A 7967-nucleotide genomic window follows, 5' to 3' on the forward strand; every position below is an offset into this window, starting at 1 on the left:
CTTAAAAATTTTGAATGTATAGCTAATCTGAGGAATGTTAATTATTTACATGTCACCTAAAAATTAAGGCTAATAGTTCTAACTAACTGAAAAGCATGGCTTTGGTGTGATGGGAGGAAAGAAAAATGTTAAATAGATGATGGACCAATGAGCTGGGACTGGTAACTGGTGGTGGATTGTGAGAAGGGCTGGACGCGGCCTAACTTCTCCTTCCTTGTGTGGATGAAAGGGGCCACACGCTGACCTGACAAGCTCAGGGAAGGCCTGCGTGGCAGCCTAGCAGACTCAAGAGACCTAAAATAACCACAAAGTATGGTCTGAAATTAAACTTTAACTAAAACCAGTTATGGTGGGCAGTTATGTCCTAAGCCAGTATCTTCACTGACAAGATCAACTTTGATCCTTACTGAGCCCATTTGCCTTTTTGCCTCTAAGATAACATTCCCTTGAAGTGTCTGGGTAACTTGTAACTTCCCTTTTTCTGGAACCCCTGGGGCATAACCAAATGTTCTGGGCGCCAGGGCAGATACTACAAATTCCTTCATTATCATGTTGATTGTTCCTGCACCCACCTAAGTATGTGTCCATCATTTTACTTTTTATCCTATCACAGAGGTTTCCCCCACTTCACTTAATCCCACCTCCTTAAATGTGTCACCAATGAATTTCATGTATAAATACGGATGTAACCCTGCCATTCTCCGGAGCACTATCTCAATTCATTGAGGTTCTGCTTCCCGGCATATGTCGACAGTTTGGCTCAAATAAACTCACAAAAATTCTTTACAGGTTTCAATGTTTTTTTTTTACGTTAACACTTGGTACCCCTGAAACGTCAGAGGGTACTTCTGGCCTTGGTTTTCTTGGTTTTTGGTTTTGTATTTGTTTGTTTGTCTATGATGAGTACCGTTTCTATCTGGATGAGACATAGGTCAAGAATCCTGTCCTGGGATGTGGGAAAGGGAGGCCCCCACATCTGTTCCTGTCAGGCCCCCATCAAGGGACTTGGGCGGTGTTCCTGTTATCTGCTCAAGATCCCAAGACTGTAAAAGTACTTGTTCACTGAAAGGATGTAAGTGTAAATGTTTATTTAATGTTTGTATGTCTACTTGGATATAATTATTTGTTCATGTAAATGTGGAAGTCTGCGGTGGGGGGGAGCACACTCTTGATTTCTTTAAGGCTGAGTGCTCTGGCCGATAGCAAAGCGCCCTGAGCCCATCCAAGGGCGCTTGCTCTCTGTCAGAGGTGGAATCGGCCCGCCTAACTAATAAACATCTCTGTCTGTTTGTTTGCTGGGAACTTTGATTTGCTATGTGATATTCTGTGCTGGGTTGGGATTTTGGAATTCCTGGGTATATTTTAAAGGTATTTGTGGCTTTTCTAGTCTGATTGGGACATTTAAGGGTGGGGCTCACAGTTCCTCAAGGCAGAGATTTCATGGGCCCTTCCCCCTGCCTGTGCTGAATTAAAAAATACAGGCCAGTGTCATTTGTCTTGCTGGTTAAAAGAAGACAATGGGCCTTAGAATCTGTAAAGGTGGGTGCGAATGAAGCTTGTCAAATGTACTGAAAGGGTTTGGTACCTGTTGCTGTTAGCAAAGGAAGGGCTTATACCCCCTTCTAGCGCACTCCCTTGAAAGAGGCCTGGTTGCTGCTCTGCCACAAAGGGAACTGGTAGAAAGGCAAGAAAGCAGAGCGCTGTAACTAATAAACAGGATTACCTAGAAGCCATCAGGACTTTGAAGTTCTCCAAGAGAGAAGGAATCTGACTTGGAGACTGGCGGGGACTGGGTGGCTATCCTGTCATGTTTGGAAGGCCACCCCCTATAAAACCCTTTTCTTTAACTATCTCTTTCCTTGAGAGGGCTCCAGAGGGTGCACGAGGACATTTGGCCGCAACTCCGTGCCATCTACGAGACTGGCCCAACCCCAACTCCTCATCAGCACAGACCAGGAGATTGGGTCTATGTCAGAAGGCACCACCGGGAGACCCTAGAGCCACGTTGGAAGGGTCCCTACACTGTGGTGCTGACAACCCCCACCGCTCTCAAGGTAGACAGCATCGCGACCTGGGTCCATCACACTTACAACTGGTCAGTGGACCCATCCGTGATCTGGAAGGATTCGTCACCAAATGGAGCGTCAATTGAGATCAACGCAACCCGCTCAAGCTCAAGCTATGGCTTGCTCGACCTGCTTGATGCTGGTAACATTGCTCGCGATCACTCCTGCCAAGCAAGAGCCCCCACAATACTGTGTAATAGACTTAGATAATGCCTTCATCTTCATGGACATGGCTCCAAAGAGACAAGGACAATTTATAGGATCATGTGATATGTTATATTCACCTTTGATTCTCTTGCAGGTTTGAATGTATGTTGGTTATCCTGAAAGGGGACTGTGTGGGGTGAACCCCAAAAGTAAAGGGTGTCTAGCTGCCAAGAGGGCAGGTGCCCAACTGGGCAGGGAAGGGTGCCCATCAGGTTTTGGTCACTGTTGAGAGACAGTTGACAGTTGGCAGCCTGTGTACTGCTTGCAGGCCTGCGTGACCATGCCCATGTCAGAGGTAGTAAGCTGGAAAAGGCCTGTTTAGAATAAAAGGTCTAAGGCATGGTTATGCAGAGAAAGAAAGTTTAATGCCAACAATTACTGTTTTGTTATAACTCTAAAAAATCCATGAAAAGGAATTGGCAAGAAAAGTCAAAAAATCTTAAAGTAGATCAGTATGTTTTTCTCCTTATGTAATTCCTCCGAAATCTGGAAATGCTAAATAAGTCATGGCAATACATTTCTTTGCATATATTCAATAAGACTGGTTCCTAATAGTGATTTTATTAACGGAAAACTTTGACAGGAGTATCATGTTTTAAATAGCCCTGTCTGAGCTCTAAAGACTTGAAGCCAGTAAAAATGCCACGAAAAAAAGCCTGGTATCCTGCTTGGGAGCCCTGAAGATGGCTGGTGCTGGAGCGTCAGGCTGATGCCCTACCATCACTGGCAGTTGGTAAGAGTAGAAGGGGAGCAGTAAAGATGCCTCTGCGTTCCTGCGGATCCCACACACACTCTGGGCCACAACGAGTAGGCGGGCTACTGAGATGGGCCTTAAAGCCTGGAGCGTGGGCTCAGGTGGAGTTGCTACAGGTGAGGGATTCACCTAACTCAGCAGATACTGCAGGCAGGCCTGATGATAGCTGGATGGCTTGGCTTCCTGGCCCTACGGGGCACATTAAGATTCAACCATGAGATTCCAGCAAAGGTAGTCAGTTACCATTCTTGTTGTGTTTATGCAAACATCAGGACAGTAGATAAATTAATCTTGATTTGGCTTTTTGATAGCCATGGAGGAATTTTAAGAAGAAAAATCCTATTTCAATAGAAGTTGTTAAAAGCTAAAATGGTTTCTTTCCCTTCCACGGAACCATTTGTTAAGCATATAGGAATAATTCAATTGATAATTCTGTGTGCCCAGTATGGGCCTCTAGCAACGGTGAAATAGAAATGCAGTCCGTCTCATAAGTAAGCCAGAAGTTCCAAGACAAAGGGGGGAATGAAAGGGCGAGGGCTGCCCCCTCCATCTTGCCTTGGCCATGTGCTCCGCAGGGCATCTTCCCGGAGGCCCAGGCCTCTGCTGACCACACCCAGGACTTCTTTGAACTGACCAATGACAGTGGGGGGAGGTTGCCATGGATATGACCACATCCTGTGTGGCAGGACACCGACTTGCGCCTGGCCAATCAGTGGGGCCCACAGTCACCTCTCCTCCCCTTGCTCCACCCCCCCTATAAAACTCCTCTTCCCATCAGGCTAGCCCTCTCTCTGCCACTTGGCTTACTGTTGCAATGGCGAGTGTGGTCGGGGAGCCGAACTAGTTCGAATAAAAGACTCTCTGCTTTTGCATCGGACTTGCTGGCTCCCTGGTGGGCTCTTGGGGATCTTGAAATCTGGGCATAACAGTGGCCTGATGACCTTGGTCCTCTCAGCCTTCTTCACTGCCTTGGTCACTAAGAGCAGGTCTGTGAAGAGGAAGCAGTACACATCCATCTTGCTGTCCTTTCCCTCCTTCATCCTCAGGCTACCCCTCCAACAGCAGCTGGTGCGTCTCCTCAGGGGAGGCACCAGGGATGGGAACGATCAGGTCCAGGTGCAGAAATTCCTTCAGGAGCTTGTCAACCTCATCGTTCCTACCATCCACCACCTGTCGCTGCTGCATGCACACGTTCACGTGGTGGATGAAGTGCTCCATGGAGCTGATCATGGTGATGGCGGCCTCCTTGGCACACAGCTCGTATGTCTTCCTCAGCACCGACTTGAGCAGCAGCGGGTACTTGGTGAGCCGCTGGTGGGGCTTGGCAAGCATGTCACTCAGCTTCAGCCGCTGGCATTGCTGGTGCTTCTCAGCCCACGTCACGTAGGCTCGGAAGAGCTTGTTGTCATGCAGCAGGCTGTGCATGTACTCCATGCAGCCCTCCTCCTCCATGCAGTACCGGATGTAGGGCTTGAAGAGGGAGCCTAACATCTTGAAGCCTTTGAGGAGGTCCCGGGCTGCAGCAGCGCCTGTGTGTGCAGTGCCTTCTCCACCATTAGCGCCATCACGCTGCCCCACAGCCCGTGGTGCAGACGCACAATCTCGGGGATGTTGTTGAACAGGAGCGGGGCTTGCATGTGTCCAGACTCCTCCCCAAGGCAACCCTTCACCCAGGAGTCCCCGCCCCTCCATTCGCCCCCTCGGCCAGCGGGGAGCACCCTCGGTGGGTCTGCTGCTCTGGGAGCTGGGGTGGGGGGCACTGTGGAGGGCCTGCCGCGGAAGGCAGGAGAGGAGCCCAGGACGCATTGTGCCCCGCCACCACCCTGCGTCCCGCTGGGGCCTGCACCCAGGTGGGCAAGGCCCTGAAGCAGGAGGCGGCCCTGGAAGGTGGGCGGCTCCCCAGCATGTCCCACTGCACCAGACGCATGTGTGCCCACCCCCACCCATGCCCTCCAGGCCTGCGCAGCTCCAGGCTGCGTTCAGGGCCTGGGCAGCGCTCCAGGAGCGGGGCATGGAGGTGTCGGGACTCCTCCCTAGGGCAACCCTTCACCCGGGAGTCCCAGCCTCACCCCCTTGGTGGGTCCACTGCTCTGGGTGCTGGAGAGGAGGAGGCCTCAGAGGGCGAGGTCCTAAAGCAAGAGGAAGCCGTGCAAGGCAGGCAAGGAGCCCAGGACTCAAGGCGCCCCCGCTGCCACCCTGCATCCCGCTGGGGCCTGCACCCAGGAGTGCCATGGCTGCGGCAGGGCCACCAGCTGGGCTTGGAGGTGAGTCCTCCGCGCACAAGCCCAGCGGCCTGCCTGGTGTGGGTGGGGATTTTGGGTCACTTTGAGGGAGCCTCCAGCCTTTCTCTGCTCCTCTCCTGGTGGAGTGGCAGGACTCCAGCCCTGAGGTCAGAGGAGCCGCCTTCCAGCCCCCAGGCCACTTCTCAGAGTCAGAAGTTGCGCCATCAGCCTCTGCCTAGGATGGGACCTCTGCACCCCCAGGGTGCATAAACACACAGGGCTTCCATCAGGCTTCCCTGATCCCCGGCTGTGAGGCCTCGGGCCTCTGCTGATCTTGGGGCCATGAGGCCTTGCTGCTCGGCTGGCTTTGGGCCCTTTGGCTTTACTCCACTGATCGGAGCCTACATATGCAAATTAACCGCCATCTTTGTTGGTGGTTAATTTGCGTATCACCCTGATTAGCCAATGGGAAGTGTAGTGGAGGTACGGTTAATTACCCCTTTTGTCTTTTGGTAGATAGGATTACCTTTACATCTGTCTGTTTTTATAACTGACAATTTATACTTCTTAATCCCTTAATGAATTTACCCTTTTATTATTATAAATAGCCCTCTTTGTCTTCTGTTATAGTTTTTTGTTTAGTTACCTCTGCTTTCTTTTATGGTTTTAGTTGCATAAAATATATTTTTCCATCTCTTTACTTTCAGTCTATATGTGACATTAAAGCTGAAAACTGATATATAATTTTAAGCTGATAACTTTAATTACATACAAAACTTGATCTTTCTACCCTTTTTTTAATGTTTGTAAGCCATTATTTTCCTGTTTTATAGTGTTCATTTATTAACAAATTGTAATGATATTTATTTTTAATACTTCCAAGGGAGGAGGGAAAGAGAACTCCTGAAATAATGTCAACATTAAATAAATAAATAAATGTCAACAAATAACATGTTGAAAAAGGTTTAAATAAAAGTGGACTCTTGTGCACTCTTAGTAGGACTGCAAATTGGTGCAACCATGATGGAAATCATTATGAAGATTCCTGAAAAAAACTAAAAACAGAACTATCATATGACCCAACAACTCCACTTCTGGGTATTTATCTAAAGAAAACAAAAACATTTTTTGAAAAGATATTTGCACCCTTATCTTAATTGCAGCATTATTTCTAATAGTAAAGATATGGAAGCAACTTAGGTATCCATGAATAGATAAATGGACGATGATATTGTATTTCTATATACAATGGAATATTACATAGCAATAATAAATAATAAAATCTTACCATTTGGAACAACGTGAGTGTGCTTAGATATATTAAGCTAAGTAAAATAAGTCAGACAAGGAAAATATTGTATAGATTCACTTCTATGTAGAATTTAATAAAACAAAACAAATAAAAAACCACACAAAACAAAAGCATACTCACTAAATACAGACCAAAGGGCTGCCAGAGGGGAGGAGTTGGGGGGAAAGAACGATAAAGATGAAGGGGTATATAGACAATAATATTGTGATAAGTATACTAGATTACTAGAAGTATTAGGGTAATCTAATTTTAAAGTATAAAAATGTAAAAGCACTATATTGTACATCTGAAACTAATATAACAATTAAAATATTATATGCTAACTGTACTTATAAATATATAAAATGAAGAGAATTGGGAAGTCAGAACCCCACATATAAAAAATAAAGAAATAAAATTTAAAAAGATAAAATAAAGTAAAATAAAATATGTAAGAAACTCATACAACTCAAAACAAAACAAAAATCTGTTAAAGAAAGGACAGAGATTCTGAATAGATATTTTTGAAAAGAAGACATACAAATGGCCAATTGGTACACAAAAAAGTGCTCAACCTCACTAACTATCAGAGCAATGCAAATCAAAACCAGAATGAGATATTTCCTCACACCTGTTAGAATGGATACCATAAAAAAGACCAAAAAATAAATGACAAGGGTTGGTGAGAATATAGCAGAAAATGGAACCCTTGTGCACTGTTGATGAGGATGCAAATTTATACAGCCACTATGAAAAGCAGTATGGAGGTTATTCAAAATATTAAAAATGGAACTGCCATTTGTTCCAGTGATTCTACTTCTGGGAATATAACCTAAATACCCCAAACCACCAATCAGAACGAATATATGCATCCCTATGTTCATAGAAGCCCTATTTACAATAGTCAATATTTGAAGCATGTTAATTGTCCATCAGTAGATGAATGGTTAAAAGCACAGTGGTATATTTACACAATAGAATATTACTTGGCCATAAAAAAGAAATAAACCTTACCCTTTGTGGCAGCATGGATGGACCTGACAGCATTATGTTAAGTGAAATAAGTCAGTCAGAGAAAGACAAGTACCATATGATTTCACTCATATGTGGAATCTAATGAACACAATGAACTAATAAGAAAAATAGAAAAAAGGTTCATAGATAGAGAGCAGGCTGACAGCTGTTGGGCGGGAGAGGGGGTTGTTTGGTGGGAAGGGGTGAGATTGAGCAGAAGAAAGAAAATAAAAGAGAAAAAATTTATGGGCTCAGACAACAGTGTCATGATTGCTTGGGGGAGGAAGTGGGAAGGAGGTGTAAGGGAGGATAAATGGTGCTGAACAGAGATTTGACTTGGGGTGGTAAACACACAATGCGGTGTGTGGATGATGTGTTGTAGAATTGTGCACCTGAATCCTGTATAATTTTGT

At 45.9% G+C, this 7967-nt stretch overlaps 1 long non-coding RNA gene and 1 pseudogene across 1 annotated transcript; one reads left to right on the forward strand and one right to left on the reverse strand.

Annotated features, from left to right (window-relative positions):
• The first annotated feature begins 823 nt into the window (after window positions 1–823).
• On the forward strand, window positions 824–1147 carry LOC132224062 (uncharacterized). The gene is made up of 2 exons (XR_009450585.1): window positions 824–943; window positions 1035–1147. It is a non-coding gene; the product is annotated as an uncharacterized LOC132224062 (long non-coding RNA).
• Window positions 1148–2174: 1027 nt separating this feature from the next.
• LOC132223528 (pleckstrin homology domain-containing family G member 5-like) lies at window positions 2175–4664 on the reverse strand (annotated as a pseudogene).
• Window positions 4665–7967: the final 3303 nt, after the last annotated feature.

Source organism: Myotis daubentonii, chromosome X (genome assembly GCF_963259705.1).
Source record: "Myotis daubentonii chromosome X, mMyoDau2.1, whole genome shotgun sequence".
NCBI classification, from domain to species: domain Eukaryota; kingdom Metazoa; phylum Chordata; class Mammalia; order Chiroptera; family Vespertilionidae; genus Myotis; species Myotis daubentonii.